The sequence below is a fragment of the Myxocyprinus asiaticus genome, chromosome 12, assembly GCF_019703515.2.
Source record: "Myxocyprinus asiaticus isolate MX2 ecotype Aquarium Trade chromosome 12, UBuf_Myxa_2, whole genome shotgun sequence".
Taxonomy (NCBI): Eukaryota; Metazoa; Chordata; class Actinopteri; order Cypriniformes; family Catostomidae; genus Myxocyprinus; species Myxocyprinus asiaticus.
The window spans coordinates 32,396,279-32,419,934 of record NC_059355.1 but is presented as its reverse complement, the minus strand read 5'-3'; positions in this window follow the sequence as shown (position 1 = coordinate 32,419,934).

Below are 23,656 nucleotides of genomic sequence, written 5' to 3'. Positions count from 1 at the left end.
GGTGGCCTTTGAGGAGAGGTCGTTTAGTAGAATGGGGAAGTACAACAGGTTTGTGGAGAAATGGGGCGGGTATATATCATTTATGGATGGGTGATTATTTTTATTATATTTTTTATTTGTTTATTTATTAATTTTTTTATTTTATTTTATTAATTTTTTATCCCACTGGGATGTTGTTGGGGCCAGGTTGGGGTTGGGAATTGGGAGGGGGAGGGGTAATAGTGGGGGTTAATATTGATTCTGTGTATAAATGTTTTGTTTTTCTGTGTTTATTTATGAGAATCAATAAAAATTGTTAATATGAAAAGATAGACTAGTTGAATGTCATCAATCTAGCTATAAAATAAGGCCATTTAGGAAGAAAAATAGCAACATCGCTTAGTTCTTATCCTTACCGCATTACGAGGAGAATTCTCGTCCTGGCAGGGGGAAATTTCAAGCTCCTTTTGTGGAGTTTTAGTTTAACTGAAACTTTATTCCATAAAGTGTGTCCAGGTTTGATCAGAGAGTTGAATTCTATTTCCATGCTCTTTTCGCGAACTCTGAAGGCGGCGTTCAGCCTTTAACTCATAACGGAGGTAAACACAAGCTCTTGCTTTTTTGTTGTCATGACAACAATCCAGCGCACAATATATACATCACAGATGCAAATTTTAGACTAGTTTCTCTGTTCTGTTTCTGGACTCTAAGAAAAGAATGACTGTGTGTATAAAAAGATAAATAACTCATTTAGATTTTTGCACGCATTCCAACACCATTGTGAAGGAAATTTGGTAGTATAAATGTACACGGTATGGATTAAAGTGCCCGCATACCTCCTCCATTATGTAAGGAAACTTATAATGGAATTAGCCGCATTCGACAACCATTATAAGAAAGATAAATGACAAATAATTAGACTATTTTTCTGAATAAAATTCTCCACCATTAAAATCGTAATACAATGTCTCATTGTATCAGCTCACAATTTATAAGGAATTAGCTTCAATAAGGTAATTATGATTAATTCACTTATTGGAGTAATATTATTCTCATGGCTTATTGAAAATAATATCATAAATATTTTAGGGATAGCTTTAGGGTCGGATCTTCGAAAAATCAAATGATGAGATTATCCAAAATATACCACAGTCAATTCATCTTTGAATACAAACAAGACTTATTGCTAATCTAAACATAAAAACTAATCTAACACATATAAACATGAAACAGGTTGGTGAGTAAAGTGAACAGAGCAACTTGAATGGAAATGATCTATACAGAGAAAATGAACTTTATGGAGTCTGTAGACAATGCCTTGAACCATTGATACTTAAATCAGTCTTACTTGATTTGGAATTGGGTAACTCGAATTATGTTAAAGAGACCACCAGTACTTTCAGCAAAGTCTGGATATGTACTTTCATGTCGTTGCGTTTCCTTGCATTCCTTGGTTCTTTGTAGAAAAGTCTAGTTGTTCCATCGATGTTTTGGACCTCGGTTAAGATCGTGGATGTCTGTTGCTGGGATGATGAGGTGGGGCTTTGAAGTGAGTCCTTCCACAAGGGATACTTGTGACTCCCTGTAACATTGGTGAGTCGTAGCTCAGAGAAAAGAAGGGCTTCCTCAGAACTTCGTTCTGAGCCTTTCTGAATCTACATTGTATGGAACTTGAGGGGCAAGAGACTACAAGCCACGGGGGCAAGAGACTACAAGCCACGAGGGCAAGAGCGCGGAGGATGCAGAGCTGCAGAGGAAGTGCAAGCGTGGAGAGGAGAAGAACAAGAGAAGAGAACAGGAAAGGGAAGGGGAGGGCGGTTCCTCCTTGGTACGAGAATTTTTGCGTTGAGAGTGGCTGCACCCCAAAGGTGTCCTGAGTCAATCAGAAGTGGCTTTTCAGAGTCACATGGTAATTTGTCTGTCACTCCTTCTGAAGGGGGTCAATGTTTCTTTGTCTGTGAAGACTCCCATTTCCCACTCAAAAATTACGTTTTAATAATACATTTTATATCATGAAAACGGTGCAAAAAAAATTGTATTTGTTAACATCAACATTTTCTACGTAAACAAGCAAGCATTTACATACTAAATATGACATACTTTCATGAATATTCGACGTGCAAGTAACTGATTAAAAATCATAATGGTTAATTCGTTGGTTTTACAACATGGATAATGCATTACACATTATGAGAAACATGATTGTCAGGGTACATTATCAGGTTAAACCTTGAATGAGAGTTCTAGGCACTTTGGCAGAATATGTGCAGGATAAAATTACAGTAAAATACGTTTTGCGATTGTGTCAAAGTTCCTAAATTAAGATGAGATGTCCTGAGATTCACTTGTATACACTTGAAAAGTTCATTTGTACATTTGAAGCTATGAGCATTAGGTTGTCCTGCTAAAGATAAGTTCAACAGTTCAGATCCAGTAAGTCTGTTCAATCTCTGTGTCTTGAACAATGACGATAGTCATGTGATGGCTAACCAAAGGGTTGGAGGTGATTCAGTTGGTTCTGACTGAATGAATGAAGGAATGGAATTTGTGGTTATCAACTGGGTTCCAAGTCTGAGGTTATAACAAATAACAACCCTCTGTGACATCTAAAAATGGCCAAGCTTGGTGCAATTGAGCAAAAATGAATCACTCAATTAGCAATCTTTTTTTAGGTGAAATACCATCCAGGATGTCATAATGCAGCTGTAGATGACCTCTCTAGGCAGCCATCAGCAGGGGAGCCTGCCATTCCTGAGGATGCAGAATATGATGACTGTATTGCTATCTGCAATATAATAAACAAAGGAACGGACTTAGAGCCTCACATAGTGATGGTTGGTGAAAAGTGCTGTAGGGTTAGACAGATTCGTGCTTTAGAGTGTGAAGTAGAAGAAGGCAGTAACCCTACTCTGCCGGTATTTACAACAGTTGAACTGAAGGAGTTTCAAATGAAAGATCCCACTCTCAGTTCTTTCAGAACCTTTTTGGGAATGTAAACAAAAGCCCACCACTCGTGAGAGATCTGGTCTATCAGAGTCTGTACTTTCACTGATAAAGCAGTGGAAGAATGTTAGAGAGCTGGATGGCTTGCTTTATCGCATTGTGAATGACCAACATTGTGGTGAATGTCAACAGCTGCTCTTACCCTCATGTCTGAAAGAAAAGGTCTTTGAAAGTGTTCATGACAGGATGGGATATCAGAGCATTGAGCGCACTCTAAACTTGTTGAGGCAAAGGTGCTTCTGGGTTGGCATTTATAATGATGTGGAGCAGTTGATCAAAAAGTGTGAAAGGTGCATCTTAACCAAGATGCCACAGCCAAGTATACATCTTCCTATGAAGCCATTTCTGGCTTCAAGGCCTCTTGAAGTAGTGGCAGTACATTTTACTGTGCTTGAACCTGCCTCTGATGGCCGTGAGTACATGTTAATTGTGACTAATATTTTCAAAAAGTTCATACAGGCGTTTCCGACCAAGGATCAGAGGGCTGATACCACTGCTAAGATCCTTGTGAAAGAGTGTTTAATGAAATATGGTGTGCCTGAACGATTACATTCAGGGCAGAAATTTTGAAAGCAACATGATTGCTCAGCTGTATAAAATGTATGGTGTAAAGAAAACCCACACCACACCCTATCAGCCTCAGGGTAACACTCGAGTGCTTTAACAGAACGAGTGCTTTAACAGAACACTCCATGATCTATTATGCACACTTTCTCCTGAAAAGAAAAAAAGTGTTAGCCAGAACACCTTCCTGAGTAGGTTTATACTTATAATGTAACGCCACATGCAACCGGACAGAAAACATTATTGATTAGTGATTCACCAAGTCAGACTGAAATTAACTCATGAAAAAGCCAAGGAATATACTGAACACAAGGCTGCTGAGAGACTTGCCCTTTTGAATTACAAGGTCTATTGTCCAGTGACTGATGTGAGTCAGCAGGTATACTTGCGTTACAGACATTTGGGTAGGAACAAAATACAGGATTCCTTCTGTAGACAGCAATATAGATGTGCAGGGTACCACACATACAATTGAGCCCTTTGAGTGTGGTCCTATAAAGAGGGTCCCTAGAGTTGACTTGCTCCCTTATGTTAACTCTGTTCCTGAGCCAGAGGTGATTGAAATCCGTTCTTCCACAACACCACAATCGAGGGAAGAATCTGTTTCTGAGAAGGTTGAGGTTGTGCATTCTGATCCTGATTTTGTTGTGTTAGAAGAGATCAAATATCCTAGTCTGCAAGAGACACAGAATGTGAACCCTGAAAACCCTGTGTTAGCCGCTGAAGCCCTTATAGGTGAATCTGTAATGATTTCAGGGAACATTGAACAACAGTGTTTGGTACCAGAGAGAACTGAGTCTAGCAAAGACACAGCTCATAGTGTATCTGATCCAGAGAGAGTTGAGCTTGACACTGGCAGGCCTCCTATAGTGTCTGAACAAGAGATGAAAAAGCCTGTACCAGCACCAAGAAGAACTAAAAGAGCCAATGTTGGTGTACACTCAAACCCATTTAATGAGCCAAAATCAGCATGCAATGCTGTTTCACTCAGTCAGGTCATGATCAGGTCGTGCTTCCCTAAGGACTTACCGTCCACTGTGTTGTGGTGTGCCACTATAGCGGCTATATACACCTTCAGGAAGGAATGCAACGATCCGACTGCACATCTCTGGGGGTCTTTGCATCAGGAAGAACACCACTTAGTGAACAGACGCCACTTAAAGGAATAAAGGCGCCTCATAGAGGGGGGCCCTCTCCTGAGTGATCGTGTCTACCACCATGGGAGTAGACCACTTAAGTTTTCCGCGTCCCATCCAGGGGCCAGACATGGAGATTCCAGAGGTCTGGTCGTGGGTGTCAGATGGTGCCCCGTCCCTGAGAAAGAAGGTCCTTCCTCAGGGGAATTTGCTGGGGGGGGGGGGGCTGTCATGAGGAGCATGAGGTCCGAGAATCACGTCTGGGTGGGCCAGTAGGGTGCTCCTCATCCTCCCTGACCTTGCACAGGGTCTGTGCAAGTAGGCTCACTGGGGGAAACGTATATTTGCGAAGTCCAGGGGGCCAGCTGTGTGCCAGAGCGTCAATACCGAGAGGTGCCTCGGTCAGGGCGTACCAGAGCAGGCAGTGGGAGGATTCTTGGGAGGCAAACAGGTCTACCTGTGCCTGCCCGAATCGACTCCAGATCAGATGGACCACCTCAGGGTCGAGTCTCCACTCTCCCCTGAGGGTAACCTGCCGTGACAGCACATCCGCTGCAGTGTTGAGGTCGCCCAGGATGTGAATGGCTCGCAGTGACTTGAGGTGCTGCTGACTCCAGAGGAGGAGACGGCGGGCGAGTTGTGACATACAACGGGAGCGCAGACCGCCTTGCCGGTTGACATATGCTACCGTTGCCGTGTTGTCTGTCCGAACTAACACATGTTTGCCCTGGATCAACGGCCGAAACCTCCGCAGGGCGAGCAGAATTTCCAGAAACTCAAGGCAGTTGATGTGCCAATGCAGCCGGCGGCTGCGTGCCTGTTGCATACAGAGCCCAGCCCATTTTGGAGGCATCTATCGTAACCACGATGTGCCTGGAGACCTGCTCTAGGGGAACGCCTGCCCGTAGAAATGTGAGGTCGGACCTTGTCAGCTCCTCATGCACTTCTAGAAAGAAAGGAACTGGAGTGGGGCGTGGCTGCTTTGAGCGGTGCCACGAGCCCAGGAACCAATCATCGAGCCTCGAGGGTTCAGGGGAGAGTGGAGGGTTCCACTCTAGCCCGACGCTCGCGGCTGCCCGGGAAAGCATGTCCATCATTTCCGCGTCAGCCTGTTACTGGGCAACCGTACCCAATGGGGGGAGCCCAGCTGAGGCTTCTGCGTCCGAGTGGATGAGCCCGCTCTCCGATGCTGCGCTCGAGAGCTCATCAGCTTCGCGGGCTCTGAACAAGAGGTCGAACTAGCCGTGAGATGAGCCGGCGGACTCATCCGGAAGCCCGATTGGGGCAGACGAGCGTGCTGGGGAATGGGAGGTCCGTGGGGGGATACCCGGCGGAGGTGGTCCCACTGGGGTCCCCAAATCATCCCCAGTGCTAGCCGCGCTGGCCTCATAACCGTAGGTAGAAGGACCGAGGCGGGGACAGCACTTGCCGACCGCAACATTGCCATGGTCATGTTCTTGCAATGAGTACATGATCCATCCACAAACGCTGTCTCCACATGGGTCACGCCCAGACACGAAAGACAGCAATCATGACCATCAGAAGTTGAGAGATAACGACCGCAACCAGGAATAACACACAAATGGAAAGGCATCTTTAAAAAGATGTGTCTTTAAAAAGACGTTCCTTGTGTGCCGCTCTTTTAGATAAATATACTCTTTTAGAAAAATATACTCTCTTATTTCTGCCGAAGCGCCCAGGGGTGTTCTCTGCAGTGCACCAGTGCAGAGGAAGGAGAAGCCGCTGAAATGTGCCGTCAGATCCAGCAGATTTGAATGAACAGTCAACTCAGTAAACATCGACCATTCGGCTCCAAAGAAAAAATCTGAATGAGTGGTTGCATACCAGCTCCTTTTATACCCGTATGTCCGGGGGAGTGGTATGCAAATACCACTCGCCAATTTCCATTGGCCTTTTATCAAAGACCAGTGGTGTCTCTGGCTCACAAGGGTGACCCCTAGTGTCACTACATCGACACAACGTCGAGTGAGTGACAGAGAGGGAACTATAATTTTGGTCTGACAAAAATCTTTAAGTTTAAAATAGTTTTAAATGCTTGAAGTTAGACATTTTTACATGTTTATCAGTAAGTAAGAAAGAAAGAAAGGAAGAAAGAATGAAAGAAAGAAGAGATCATCTTAAAGCAGATTAAAGGGCCTGTGTGTGTTACAAAATGAAGGAGATGATGAGAGCAGGATCTAAGAGCAGCTACTTTAATGGAGATAAAACAAAATACAAAACAGGATGCAAAACAAAAGTAAACAAACAGGATGGAAACCGGAGCATGAACAGGCGACAAACACTTAACAACAGACAAAAATAAAGCAGATATCAAGGCAATATATACACAAGGATAACGAGGTAAATGAAACACAGGTGAGAAATAATGGGGAACAGCTGGAATTGATCAGAGCAGGGGATTATGGGAAGTGTAGTCTGGGGGAACAGCTGACAGAAGCAAAACAAGGGAAGACAACAGTGAATCGTAACATAACCCCTCCCCAACAGGCGGCTCCTGACGCCCAAGGAGGGCAGAACGGGGAGACAGGGCCAAGATGAAGCTAGAGAACAAAGAGTCCAGAGCAGAACAAGCTGATGGTCAAAGGTTCCAGGAGATCAGATCAGGCAGACGACCATTGGACCAAGTAAACCAGGGCAGGTCAGGCAGATGACCAGGGGACCAAGGAAACCAGGGCAGACCAGGCAGACTACCAGGGGACCAAAGAAGCCAGAGCAGATCAGGTGGTCAACCATGGGGCCAAGGAAACCAGGGCAGATCAGGCGGATGACCAGGGGACCAAGGAAACCAGGGCAGATCAGGCAGATGACCAGGGGATCAAGGAAACCAGGGCAGATCAGGCAGACGACCAGGGGACCAAGGGAACCAGGGCAGATCAGGCAGACGACCAGGGAACCAAGGAAACCAAAGCAGATCAGGCAGACAGCCAGGAGACCAAGGGAGTCAGAGCAGATCATGCGGACAGCCATGAGACCAGGGATACCAGAGTAGATCAGGCGGATGATCTGGAGACCCAGAAGAACAGAGTAGATCAAGCAGACGGTCAGGAGTCCCAGAAGACCAGAGCGGATCAGGCGGATGGTCAGGAGACCAGGGAGACCAAAGCAGATCAGGCAGATGGCCAGGAGACCCAGGAGACCAGAGCAGATCAGGCAGATGGCCAGGAGATCCAGAAGATCAGAGCAGATCAGGTGGATGACTAGGAGACCAGAGTAGATCAGGCAGACAGTCAGGGGACCCAGGAGACCAGAGCAGATCAGGTGGACGGCCATGAGACCAGGGAAACCACCTCAGGGTAGGGACTGGATCAGGAGGCCTGGTTGATGGCCACAGAGCTGAAACAGGGTCAGGAGGCCTGAGTGGTGACCACAGACTAGAGACTGGAGCCGTGAAAGACTCTGAGGGTGGAGCCATGGAAGGTGGAGCAATAAGAGGCTCGAGGGGCGAAGCCGTAGTAGGCGGAGCCATGGGAGGCTCGAGGGGTGGAGCCGTGTTAGGCGGACCCGTAGGAGGATCGAGGGACGAAGCCATGGAAGGCGGAGCTGTGAGAGGCTCAAGAGGCAAAGCCGTGGAAGGTGGAGCCATGGCAGGCTCGAAGGGCAAAGCTGTGGAAGGCAGAGCTGTGGCAGGCTCGAGGGGCGAAGTCGTGGAAGGCGGAGCCATGAGAGGCTTGAGACAAAGAGTTCTGGATGACTGGGAAATGACCTCTGTGGTCATGAACATGGGCAGAGACTTGGAAACAACCTCCATGGTTGTGAACATGGGCAGAGACTCGGAGACGACCACTGTGGTCATGGGCATGGACAGAGACTCGGGAATGACCTCTGTGGTCGTGGGCATGGACAGAGACTTGGAGACCTCTGTAGTCGTGGGCATGGACAGAGACTAGGAGACGACCTCTGTGGTCGTGAACATGGGCAGAGCCTCGGAAACGACCTCCGTGGTCGTGAACATGGGCAGAGACTCGGAGATGACCTCCGTGGTCGTGAACATGGGCAAAGACTCGGAGACGACCTCCATGGTTGCGAATATTGGCAGAGACTCTGAAATGACCTCTGTGGTCGTGAACATGGGCAGAGACTTGGAGACAACCTCCGTGGTCGTGTACATGGGCAGAGACTCGGAGACGACCTCTGTGGTCGTGAACATGGGCAGAGACTTAGAAATGACCTCCATGGTCGTGAACATGGGCAGAGACTCTGAAATGATCTCTGTGGTCATGGGCATGGAAGAGACTTGGGAACGACCTCTGTGGTCGTGGGCATGGGCAGAGACTTGGAGACAACCTCTATGGTTGTGAACATGGGCAGAGCCTCGGAAACGACCTCCGTGGTTGTGAACATGGGCAGAGACTCGGAGATGACCTCCGTGGTCGTGAACATGGGCAAAGACTCGGAGACGACCTCCATGGTCGCGAATATTGGCAGAGACTCTGAAATGTCCTCTGTGTTCGTGAACATGGGCAGAGACTTGGAGACAACCTCCGTGGTCGTGTACATGGGCAGAGACTCGGAGACGACCTCTGTGGTCGTGAACATGGGCAGAGACTTAGAAACGACCTCCATGGTCGTGAACATGGGCAGAGACTCTGAGATGATCTCTGTGGTCATGGGCATGGAAGAGACTTGGGAACGACCTCTGTGGTCGTGGGCATGGGCAGAGACTTGGAGACAACCTCTATGGTTGTGAACATGGGCAGAGCCTCGGAAACGACCTCCGTGGTCGTGAACATGGGCAGAGACTCGGAGATGACCTCCGTGGTCGTGAACATGGGCAAAGACTCGGAGACGGCCTCCGTGGTTGCGAATATTGGCAGAGACTCTGAAATGACCTCTGTGGTCGTGAACATGGGCAGAAACTTGGAGACAACCTCCGTGGTCGTGTACATGGGCAGAGACTCGGAGACGACCTCTGTGGTCGTGAACATGGGCAGAGACTTAGAAACGACCTCCATGGTCGTGAACATGGGCAGAGACTCTGAGATGATCTCTGTGGTCATGGGCATGGAAGAGACTTGGGAACGACCTCTGTGGTCGTGGGCATGGGCAGAGACTTGGAGACAACCTCTATGGTTGTGAACATGGGCAGAGACTTGGAAACGACCTCCATTCTCTTGAACATGGGCAGAGACTTGGAGATGACCTCTGTGGTTGTGAACATGGGCAGAGACTCGGAGACGACCTCTGTAGTCGTGTACATGGGCAGAGACTCTGAGACAATCTCTGTGGTCATGGGCATGGACAAAGACTCGGGAACGACCTCTGTGGTTGTGGGCATGGGCAGAGACTCAGAGATGACCTCTGTGGTCGTGAACATGGGCAGAGACTTGGAAACGACCTCCATTGTCTTGAACATGGGCAGAGACTCGGAGACGACCTCCATGGCCGTGTACATGGGCAGAGACTCGGAGACGACCTCTGTGGTCATGAACATGGGCAGAGACTTGGAGACGATCTCTGTGGTCGTGGGCATCGACAGAGACTCGGGAACGACCTCCGTGGTCGTGAATATGGGCAGAGACTCGGAGACGATCTCTGTGGTCGTGGGCATCGACAGAGACTCGGGAATGACCTCTGTGGTCGTGGGCATGGGCAGAGACTCTGAGACAACCTCTGTGGTCGTTAACATGGGCAGAGACTTGGAAACAACCTCCATTCTCTTGAACATGGGCAGAGACTCGGAGACGACCTCTGTGGTCGTGAACATGGGCAGAGACTCGGAGATGACCTCTGTGGTCATGAACATGGGCAGAAACTCTGAGACAATCTCTGTGGTCATGGGCATGGACAAAGACTCGGGAACGACCTCTGTGGTTGTGGGCATGGGCAGAGACTCAGAGATGACCTCTGTGGTCGTGAACATGGGCAGAGACTTGGAAACGACCTCCATTGTCTTGAACATGGGCAGAGACTCGGAGACGACCTCCATGGCCGTGTACATGGGCAGAGACTCGGAGACGACCTCTGTGGTCATGAACATGGGCAGAGACTTGGAGACGATCTCTGTGGTCGTGGGCATCGACAGAGACTCGGGAACGACCTCCGTGGTCGTGAATATGGGCAGAGACTCGGAGACGATCTCTGTGGTCGTGGGCATCGACAGAGACTCGGGAATGACCTCTGTGGTCGTGGGCATGGGCAGAGACTCTGAGACAACCTCTGTGGTCGTTAACATGGGCAGAGACTTGGAAACAACCTCCATTCTCTTGAACATGGGCAGAGACTCGGAGACGACCTCTGTGGTCGTGAACATGGGCAGAGACTCGGAGATGACCTCTGTGGTCATGAACATGGGCAGAAACTCAGAAACAACCTCCGTGGTCGTGTACATGGGCAGATCCTTGGGAACAGAAGCCTTTCTCTTCTAGAGTTCAACTCATGTATTCCTCCCATGTATAGTCTCCTGTCGCCGGCAACTCCCTCCACTGATGTGCGATGAGTCTGGTTTGATACAGGGATTTCAGGTGGGAATCAGCAAATCCCATGTATCTGGCAGTGGTGCTAAAAAGATGTGAGTATTCTCTGTCGGGTAAATTCGCTCGACTCAACTGAATAAAGTAAGCCGCTAGATCCATATCAGTCGTGGTCAGTTGTTCTGTTACGAAATGAGGGAGATGACGAGAGCAGGATCTAAGAGCAGCTACTTTAATGAAGATAAAACAAAATACAAAACAGGATGCAAAACAAAAGTAAACAAACGGGATGGAAAACGAAGCATGAACAGGCGACAAACACTTAACAACTGACAAAGGTAAAACAGTAGGATATTTGTTAGACGTGCATACAGACATGGACTTGGCACACACACACAAAGTTTTATAATGGAGCATGATGGCTTTTGAAGAAGATTGTTTTAATCATTTTGAAAGGCATTGTCCTTTTAAACCATATCTTCTCTTCTTCAGAATACCTCAGTAGGTGCTGAAACCAAGCATTTATCTCAGTAAATCCTTTTAGATAAAAACAAAGCAGTCTGTGAAAGCTATTTGCATAGATTTTGCATAACAACAAAAAAGATGAGAGGTGAGACGTGTGTAATGGGATAAACTGTTTGTCTTCCATTAAATGTTGTGGACCACATTATACATATTTGGATGATGTGACTTCAGATTTATCACACATCACAAGTTTTCTTGGGAACAAATGAATTCTAAAAGTGTCTCCTCATCTTTATCTCTTTGTCAAGTGATGATCTGGCCATGATTTGCTAAAAACACTGTAATTCCACTACCTTACTGCGTAGGTATTTCATCTAATAAAATTAGCATGCTTCTTTTCAAATATGCAACAAAGGTGCGATTTTGAAAATTCGTGAAAATTTGTGTCATTAGCATTACGTGCCTCTGCCTAATTAATTAATTAAATGTACCCAAAAAGAAATTAGAAATTAGCCACAGTCAATAGAGCATTCCTGTCAACCATTCACATTTAACTGAATCCCATGCCGTCACACTTGAGTTACATTATCTTAGAAGTGAAAGCCCTATATGAAGCAGCAAATAATCATACAAAGGAAAACAAACAGCTCTGTTCTTTTCATATGTCTTTAATAACTTTGCATTTGCGAAATATACAAAGTTACTGTTATTACACTATGATTAAAACAGCATAACTGGTTTACCTTTGCACATCTGTGCGACCAGCAATTAAATATTGCACAAGGCAAACAATATTAAAATCTGAAGTACACGGACAACGTTGATATCCATTTGAATTTAGTATAATATTTTATATGTATTTATAATTGTGATATATTTGTTCAGTTACCATCAAAAGGAAAGTTATATGCTTGTCTTTCAAAGCATTCTGCCATGCATATAATATTGTAAATTTTCTTGTGTAGGGAACCAATGCAAGTTTACATAAAAGAACCTTGAACATGATCATATGGAGGAAACCTATGACATTTGCAAAGAAAACATTGTCTATATGATTAATGTACTCAGGACCAAGTAATATTGCAAGTGAAACTGCAGTATTACAGTATGATGTCCATTGTTTTGTTTTTGTCTAGTGTGGTGTGCAAGCAATTAACAATATATCTAGTATGGTGTGCAAGCAGTTAACAGCATATCAGCAAACTGCTGATTTTATTAAATGAAAATAAAAAAATATTTTGCTTATTTTTTAAATATTTTAAATATTTTTCTTTTAATAACCATGACTGTAATATCTTTAAAGTATTAAATTTAAACATATTTTAAACATTACAAGTATGTAAGTCTGTCCAGGAATATAAATGGATAGTTGTCTACTTGTAAAGTCAGCAGTAATATATTTGTTAGCTATAGCAAATGCAGGTCATAAATACAGCTCTGAGCATTTTCTATAAGATTGATCACCCCCCATTTTTATCTGGTTCCAACCTTTTGTTAGCTATATTCTTTTTAGGTAACTGAAAGCAGCATTGTGACTTGACGTTATGTGACATATTGTGTCCTTCAAATTAAAGAAACTATATATGATAACAAGGTCAACCCAAAAAGATAAAGTTTGTATATAAATATATATAAGCTGTTGTGAGTCAATGAGCAACATGCAGACTGACAGCCTGTCTGGTAGGGGAGTGCAGCGATGCCATTAACTGTATCTGTATCCGTTACTATGACAAAATGATCTGTATCTGTATCTGTATTCGGATAGAACTGTATGTGGGCATGGCTTAAACCGGAAGTGTGTAAAACTCATTTTAAAATGTAACTCTCTTACATTTAGGCTATAGCTTCTGTATATAAAGTATGCCTCGGATAGGCCTATTTAAATATTATTATTATAACTGTGGAATATGTTGTTAACTGTGTTTTCTCCTGGTATTTCGGACATTAATATCTGCTGAAACAGAATTTTCATTTATGTCTGTGCAGTATGGAAGTATAACAACGTTTTTATGGAGGCACAAGGTGAGAAGCAATTGTAAAATGTAAAGCAAACAGTTTGCAGTGAATATTAAATACAAATATGAATATTAAAAGAAATGAGAATACATTAATATAGCCAACAAACTGAAAGCACCATAAATCTCTTTCAGAAAGTTTTATGATACACTCAAGGCTTATTTTGTTTACATATTTTTGTGGAGGACATAATTAATTAGTTAAATTACAAATTACATAGTAAAATGCAGTGGAATACATTGCAAGATCTAGCTTCTAAACTGTATATTTTTAGATTTTTTTTTTTTTTTTTTTTTTTTTTTTGCAATCCTCCATGTGCAGGGATATTCTGAATAGATTTGCACTGTATTAAGTATTTAAACCTCTGTGGAGCATTTAAACAGTTTTGGAATATAGGATTAACCAGACTTAATCAGTAAAGTGGATATAAATGTGGTCAACTTACAGTCGAGCTGTGCTATAAAATCATCACGTCTTTGGTCAGTAATTAAACATTGCACACAGCTTTGTTTATAAATCCTTACGTGTGAATTGTGTGAAACATTTGGAGGTAATGTGTTACAGATCAGACATTTCTAGAAGTGGGAAAATGTGTATGATATTGTTAATACTCTTTAGTCTTGACAAGTTTTGATTTCTAAGACGCGCACAATTAATGGAGACTATCTGCAAACGGATGCATCGAGAATGTGGCCATCCGATCTGAACTTGAAATCACACCGTGCGCATTTTCATTCATAAGGTTTATACTGTAGTAATATTGGCTTCACATAATTCATCATTGCTTTGTAGTTTTCTATATGTTTATTTAAAATATCACTTTATGCCTGTGCTCATTGGATAATAAGTCTTCCGAATGTTTTTTCTATTATTCTGATGAATTCGTTAATCATTTTGTAGTCATTATTCGTGCCTTTCCAAAAAAGGCATTCAGCTTCGGGCACATCCCTACTGTCTGCAATGCTGAAAACACAGACAAGAAGAGTTATAAACAGTTAAACATCCCAGTGATCTTATAACAAATATGAGAACTCTTTTAAAACAGTTGGTCCAGTTAGATTAGATGACCGAAACTGTTGTGAAATAGTAGGAATTCAAACAAGATTGAAATGGAAAAGAAGGTAGAGAGAATAAAATTAGGAATTCCATGGTTACATAAATGTTTACAACTAATGAAGTGTATCGTCACAATCTGTCAGCTATCTCATGGCCACTAGCTGCAGACAAAATCAATACTGATGTGGCCAAACACTCTGTGGTGCTTGAATAGATGGTCTCAGCTCATTCTCTCTGAGTCATTATCTGTCTTTTGAGGGAATTTCTTTTGCAATGGCCTTTTTAAACAACAGCCATATTGTCGTTGTCCATCTAAGGCTGTAGTGGGGGTTGATCCTTTGGCTCTCGGTTCTCAAGGCAGTTTTCTTTAAAAGTTATTCAAGCAGTGCTCTTGTGATGATGCATTTCCATATATGTCCCACTCAAAAGCACTTTCAATAGGAATATGGAGTTTGGATGATATATATATATATATATATATATATATATATATATATATATATATATATATATATATATAGGGTTTCCTTATGCATGGCGATACCAACGGGCTTTAAAAAAAAAAAAAAAACTCTTTTCTGTTCTGTGGTTTAAAAATCATTGCATATTCCCTCTGTGTTATTTAGTTGTGTATACAAGGCTCCTGTGTAAAGCTGAGATAAGCTTTAGATGTTGTAATGATAGCCATCAAACCTATTTGATATGTCTCTATTGATTTATGGTGCATGATATGTATCTCCTTTCAGGATGCAAAGGCTAAAGTAACAGCCCTGAATACTAACTCTTGGGAGGAAAATAACAAAACACAAATAACAAAACACAGCTGTCTGCTCCTTGAAAGCTCCTTTTGAAACTAAATACACACCGTAACCTTTAAGATCTTAGAAAATGTTTGTAACATTCTAGAAGTATTACGTTTAAAAGGTCCAGCAATAAAAGGTCCAGACTGTCACGATCACACTCCACGTGATCGAAGAAAAAGGGCAGGACTCAAAAATGCAGAGAATGGGTAAATTTATTAAAAAGAAAAATAAACAAAACAAACAGAATCAAACAAAACAGGAATCCAAACTGGAAAACGAAACCGACTGGAACAGGCTAGTGAGAGCAAGACAAACAGGAACCGACTGGATAATACAAGATGAACTCGCACAGGACAGAGCACACGAGGAGACTAAATAGGGAGAGAAATCATCAAGTTAACAAACAGGGCAGGTGAAACAAATTAACTAATAATGGGCAGACAAGGAGGTGGGTTATGATGCAAGACTGAGAGACATGTGTCAAAACAGGAACAAAACAAAGCCAACTGTTCTCATAGACACAAACACCCGAATGACACGAAAGCATATCGCAAGAAACTACAAGGCAACATGCGCTCATGCCAAACGACAGATGAGACAAGAGAATGCACAACAATGCCAACAAAGTGATGCCATTCACTCTCACACTAGACAAAGTCTGAGTGTGCACCGTGAAGCAAATATCACGCGATGCACGTAACAGGTGAAAAACGAGACCGGACATCTGTGTGAGAGTTTGGCCACAAATAAACAGGCACCTAAGACAGAAGCAGCCGAACCCCAGCACAACATGAAGCGCGAAAGACAGACACAAACAACTGACATGATTGCATGCCGCCAAGATTGACATTGGCAATGCACTCACGCCAATAAACGACAAGACAAGAGAACTCATGACAATTCCAGTAAGGCAAGCCATGCATTCTCAAACAAGACACAGACTAGACAAGGCACAAAACATAAGTGTCAGAGTTCAGCCACAAAGACAATAAAACACAACCAACAGAAATGGCTGAACCCATATTACAATTCTGATTCATCCCAAAAGTTTTCAATGGGTTGCAACAAAGTTAAAAGTACATAATTCTCTAAAATATAATTGTATAGCATAGCATTAAGATCTGTCCTCACCAGTGTTGGATGTAATATGATTACAAAGTAATTAGTTAATATAATTACTTTTAAGTAAAAAAGAAAAGTGTAATGCAATGCATTTGAAATTCTTGAAATCAGATTGCAGTCACTGACTTTTAATTAAGGTATTGCTTTTAAAGTACATTACTTGGGTTATACATATAGTATGTCTAAAATAATATTATTTATGTATAATACATTTGAAATATGAATTCATATGTGCAAATGAACATCTGCTTGTTTCTGTGACATCTGAAGGGTGTTACAACGAACAAGGAAATATAGACATTATTTTGAATTTGTTGAGCGAAAAAAAAAAGAATTCTCTGTAAAAAGTGTAATAGAAAATAGAAAATAATTAGTAATGTGATTACTTTTTCAATGGAGTAATCAGATAAGTAATCCAAATAAAATTAGTTAAGTAATTGGTACTGTAATTTGGAGTGGATTACTTTTCTGAGCAAGTTACACAACATTGGTCCTCACAGAAAGGACTGCAATATCTAAACCAATTAATTAGAAAGGGGTGTCCACATAATGTAACTCTACATGAAATAAACCAAACTTTGAAAGGAATTAATGTAAAACTGTAGAGGAAAATTATATTTTTTTTCACCATTTCATGAGTCTACTATTGTGTGCTATCAATAGCAGCTATACTACTAGAAAAGAGAAGCACACAAACTTTTATCAAAACTGGAACTTTTGTTTGATACCAGCAACAAGCAAGACTAACTGAAAAAGATTCAGCATGAAATACATAATGAGATAAATTTGATATGTAGAAAAGAAATCAATATCCATTTTTCTTTGCGTCTGACACGTATAATTATTTCTTTCTGTCTGTCTCTTTCTTTTCAGACTCTACCATCACGTCCTTGAGGGAAGGCCTGTTTGAAATTGGCCTGTAATCATTTCAATCATATCAGTAAATTAATAAAATACAAGCAGCAATCTAGCTTCCTTTTAGCAAATATATAGAAATAACCCCACAGTGATAGAAAATGAAATAACATGGGGCGGGTAAGAGACAGTTTTCATTTTGCACCAACTTGAAAGGGCGGTGGCGGGGAATTAATTCATGACTTCTGTGTCTTCAGGCTCTCTTATCAAATCCAGTTGGAATAAGGCCATTTCACACATTTGCATGGAGAATTGAGAACTGTATGTAATTATTGCTTTGCACTAGAATATTTTACAGTGCTAAATATAAATTAAATGATAAGCATTTTGCATATAGGCACGATAACTTGTGTGCTGAGCAAATTAAAACACTGACGTATGCAGAATGTGTTTGGTTTGATTAGCGCAGATTAAAAATGTTGACTAAAATTTGCTATTCACTTTTTTCTCAAGAAAGAACTTACTTAAAATGAATAGTTCAACCAAAACTGAAAATTCTGTAATCTTAATTTACTTAAACTCATGTTGTTCCAAATCCACATGACTCTAAACAATGCTGAAATCCAATATGGTGGCTTTGTCGATAAGATGAAACCTCACTGGTTCTAGTAATTATCATGACCAACTCTCATGAAGCCATGTAGCAAGAACCAGTTGGGTTTGATGATGTTTTCAGCGCTGTTTATGTACTTTATGAATTGCTTCTTTGATTTGAAAGTGCATAACGACTTTGTTTATCATACTGTACAAGAGCAAGTGATTGTATTCCTTCAGAAGACTTAGAATATGATGCCCCATGGACTACTTTAATGACACTTTTGGGTGCTTTATTAAACATTTAAGTGAGTCCCTATGTTCTGCCATTTTGTTGAAAACATTCATTAAATTATTACCTTTTGTGATTCACTGAAGAAAGCAAGTCATACAGGTTTGAAATGGCATGAGGGAGAGTAAATGATGAAAGATTTTTCATTTTTGTGTGATGGAGTATTTTTGCTATATGGAGTACTTATTATGCCTTCACTTTCCTGTGCCATGGCTCCTTTTTTGGAACAAAAGGTCATTTAAATCTATTCTTCTGACAAAGTTTACAATGAGAAGTTTGTCAGTATGTCTGTGTAATCAGAAACTATTTAAAAGGAAAATTATGTTCCATGTTGATGGCTAAACACACTCTGACTCATATTCAGTGCTTTGTTTGACATGTTTAAACATACAGGTTAATCCATGTTTGATTGGGAGCTGTAAACAAACTCTTTGAACTCACAGCTCTGTAGGAAATGCCATTCTGCTTAAAACTCTTTGATGAAGCCATCACTGTCAGGTTGCATTTTTACCTTGCTACTGTATCTTTCAGGCACATTCAGTATCCATGAAATGTGTTGCTTCCTGCATTGTCTACCATTAGAAATCTTGATCAAAGTGTAGCTGTTGAGGGATATGATTTCATCACTGCCATACAGGTGTAGTCAGATGGCGACAGCAGCAGCATGGAAGCGCGGGCTGAAATGGGCTTGATGAAGACAAATGGAATTATCTTTTTTTTTTCTCTCTCATTTCTGTCTATCTGCTCTTTATGTGTACCTGGCTGATGGTGTGTCACTTCTGTTTTCTGACCTGAGCTTTTGAACATTATGTGCAGAGCCTTTTAAAACGAGGAAACGAGAAGGGGAGAGTGCCAGTGATAGATTTAAACCACACTCTGTTCTATCTTATCTCACTCATCTGTGCACAATATGAGATCATATATTTAAGAAGCACACAGCTGTCTGTTATTAAGAGAGAGGCTCATGGAAAAAGTATTTATATAGGCTAAAAGTTTTATGTCAAAGCAAGTTTATCCAGCTTAAACAACAGCCTATATGTCATATTTTACATGTTGACACTGATAATGCCACTGGACCACTTTAACAAGAAGTCATATTTCAGTGACCCTATGCTAAAGATGCTTTCTCTTCATTTAATTGGGGACATCCTGAAGTATAATTTTATGTGTTAGTTTTACCTCTTATATCATGTAATGTGAGTAAAACAAGATACATTTTTACCCATCCTCCCATCCATCACACAATAATACACATACAACTTATTAGATATAATTATTAAATCTAATTCTGAATTGATTTTCAGTTTTGGTTTTATGGTTCTATGTTATATAACAGCAACCATGATGTGAGAAAAGCTTGCTTTTCTTCTTTTAATCAATAATACTGTCTGCTAAACGAAAGCATTAAGTTCAGTCATTTACATACAAGTACAGATAAATACTAGGGTTGCTAATCGATTAAACAAATTAATCCAAATAATTACATGATTGATTTTCTACATGCAATTCGGGGGAGGGACATTTTTATTCTAAGAGGCAATTGATTCGACAAAAATCTCTGTAGTTCAACATGAGTGATTAGTATTGTTGGTTCATTTGTCCTGGTAGACTGTCAATTTTAAATGGGTACATCAGCAAAAAGTTAATTTTGTCAACTTTTAGGAGTACACTTAGCATATAAATGGCTTCAAAGCTAATATACATGGACTAAAAGGCACAAAACTCTAGAGCCCTAATAAATACATATTTATTACGGTAATAGAATGCATCTTTAATAACGCTATCCATTTTTCTCATTGATCAGAGTCCCTCCAGTTTTCCCTTTGCTGAAGTTCCTTTAGATTTGCATGTTAACTTGCCTGGGTGTTTAAATAAGGAGATGCTAAAGGAGAGAGAACTCCTCACTGCTTTCAACTCCAAATGTCTCCCTCATACATAAAGCCTCAATTTCCAGTGGAATTTTCATTTCACTGGAATTGAAAGGGAGAGAGGAACTTTTTCACTCCTCTCCCTGATGAGTTCATTCATTTGAAGTGAGGCTTTGTCCGCTGAGAATTAGCACACTGCACATGCACTCTCTTAATGTTCCAGGAGGCAGGAATCACACCAGAGTCTCTTCAAAGTGAGGGTGAAATAAAAAACTTTATACCTAGCAGTGTGTGTGTGTGTGTGTGTGTGTAAGGGAGAGAGAGAGAGATAGAGAAAGAGATGATGTCAGTTGAAAGTTATTAGTCACTATGGCTAACTCATTATCTCAGGCACTGGTTGTGCAAAAAAATAGGATTGTATGGTGGGAAACACAGGGAAATGGTATGAGAGCTGCCGGTTTCTGTTCAAATTGAGGAGACTGTTTGTTTTCTTTCTATTTTTGATAAAAAGGCATCTTTTTTTCAGCCTATCTTAGACAGACGACACGCCCACAGCCTGCCCACAATTGCTGACCACATGATGCTTATTGCAAAAAAAAAAAAACACAAAGTAGGCTACTTTCTTGATCTGGCACACTCTAATCTAATTGGCTGATCTAATTTTTTTATCAGTCCATCTAGAAACACTTCATGTTTACAAGGTATCAGGTTAATACAATGAACACTTTTGCTTTGTTTGAGGAGCTTAGTGTCAAATGAAGAAGATATGCAAGAGTAGAATTACATTTTCTGCTTTTTTAGTTACGTCTTTGAAATTGCCTGTACTTTTTAATTTTAAACTTGTAAAAATTCTGATTACAGCATCCATATAGTCCACGTCTTCTATAGAACCATTAGCATAAATTGTCACGTCATAATTTAAATACATTTTTATAATTTATTATAATTTATTTCAGATAAACCTGCCACCAAATGACAGACAAACAAAAACTAAACTAATTTTGGTTGGTTACTTGACATTTCGGTCAGACTGTCTCTTCCTGTCAAAGTAGGCAGTTCTTGATTCTTTGTAATGTAAACCAGACCTTTTGTTATTAAAGAAATAGTTCACCCAAAAATTAAAATTTGATCATTATTTATTGATATATTAAATACTACCATAGATTTATGGTGTTTAATGTTGTTCTTTGGAGCTTGGCAGCCTAGAGTCACTATTTACTTTCATTTTATGACAGAAATGTGTTAAGATTTTAAACTGTTCAACAGGAGAAAGTAAGTGAAACGGGTTTGGAGCTACATTAGGGTGAGCAAATTATGACAGAATTTTCATTTTTAGGTGAACTAAAATTCTATTAATGAAAGGTTTTTGAGACTATATCAGCCATGCCTATGCCTACCAAGTTGCCCATCATGAGGTTCCTTATAATCCTACATCACATTGGATCCCATTTATAGACAACTATAAAACCTGCCCTTGGAAAACTATTGCCCTTGTCATTTATTTACTTTTGAGCAAAAGGACATGCATACTTGGCTCTGGAGACTTATGTATTCCTATTGTTAGGACTGATGGATAGTGACAAGGAACAGGTGAAAGCTTTGTGAATCTGTTTGCTTAGTACAAGATCACAGTCAGTTTTTTTTTTCTTCTTCTTCTTCTTCTTTTCATTCAGTTCTTATTGGGTTCTGTGCCTGAATAATTTGCCCCAGGGGTTTGATGAATGAGAGTATCCACTTGGTTTGTAGATACAGGCTATAAGAGGGGTTGACAAGGGGCATGTTGTTGCCTCATTCATAACTGTGTGATTTGAAAAAGGACTGAGATAGAAATTTCTGGACAAAGTAATAGAAACCAACCCGTTTTACATCATATAAAATTTAGCTGCTGATGTAGTTGTACTTTGTTTTTTAACAATATATTTAACAGCTCAGATGTAAAGACTTAAATAATAATATTAATAATAAAAAAAGAGGTGTCCATGCAGGAATATAGTGTTGCACAGACTTGCGGCATAAAATCTGGTCCTCTTTGCAGCTTATTCTGCCCAAGATCCACTTACTTAGACAGGAAGAGAGTGTCTGACTGACATGCAAAGCGACCAACCACAGTTACATTTTGAAGGTAAAATTTTGAAATGGGGTTATTTCAGAAAGATTATACCCCAATAATAGACCAACTTGAAGAAAATGTATTTAAAAATGGGCAAACAACAACATTTGTATAGACTTTGTGATCAGAATTTCTGTTCAATCAAATAATAAGTACTGATTATTTCACACATAATGTTAAAACAAAGCGGGATATGCCATTTTGTTTGTGGATATCTAGTTAACTTGCTACCTTTCTCCCCAATTTGGCATGCCCATTTCCCAATGTGCTCTAGGTCTTCGTGGTGGCGTAGTGACTCGCCTCATTCTGGGTGGCGGAGGACAAATCTCAGTTGCCTCCGCGTCTGAGACCATCAATCCACGCATCTGGAGTCACTCAGCACACCCTGGATTTACACTTGCGTACTCTAGATATTTTTCAAAGATATAAATTATTGGAAAATCCAGCAAATAATTATTCCTCAAAAGTGCTCATTGTATTAACCCTCCTATTGCGTTTGGGTGATTTTTTACCTGGGAGAGTTAGATAATAATTTTTAAATACTATATACTTTTTAGTACAGAAACCAAACTTTGTGACATTGTCAAGACTATCAAACTACACATAATCATTTTTTTTCTTCAGATTTTTTATAAAATTGTTTAAGTGAACCAAAAAAAACAAAAAAACAAAACAAAAATTACATATTTTGCATTTGTGGGTCGATTTTGACCCGGGCATCAACTGTGGCTTTACACACGATATTATGTAGATTTTTCTTTTGTACATCTATGAATTAGATTTTTTCTTATAAACACTTTATTTACATTTAGCGTCTTTCCCATATTCTCACACACAGTTTTTTGTCTCCCACTGGGACTGCATCTTATCTTTCACTTTGACCAAGTGAAAATAATTGATGGTCAATGCCTTCAGCCAGACACTGAACTCTCATACCCATATTTTTCTATTATAAATGATCGGTTGTATCGAGTGATGCAGGACACTCAGACAAAAGAAGATACAACCCAGTTATTGATACCGAAGAGCCGTCGGGAAATGTTATTCCAGACGGCTCATCATAGTCCGATGGCGGGTCACTTAGGGCGAGAAAAAACACTAAACCATCTAATGGCCCGTTTCTATTGGCCGGGCAATCACGGGGATGTTCGCAGGTGGTGTGCGGCATGCTGTGAATGTCAGCTGGTGAATCCGCCAGTCACCTCAAGAGCGCCTTTGCACCCGCTTCATTTGAATGAGGTACCGTTCATAAGAACTGATCAGGGAACTAACTTTGTGTCACGGACACTATGTGAACTGTACAAATTATTGGGTATTAAATCAATTCGCACCAGTGTTTACCACCTGCAAAAAGATGGGTTG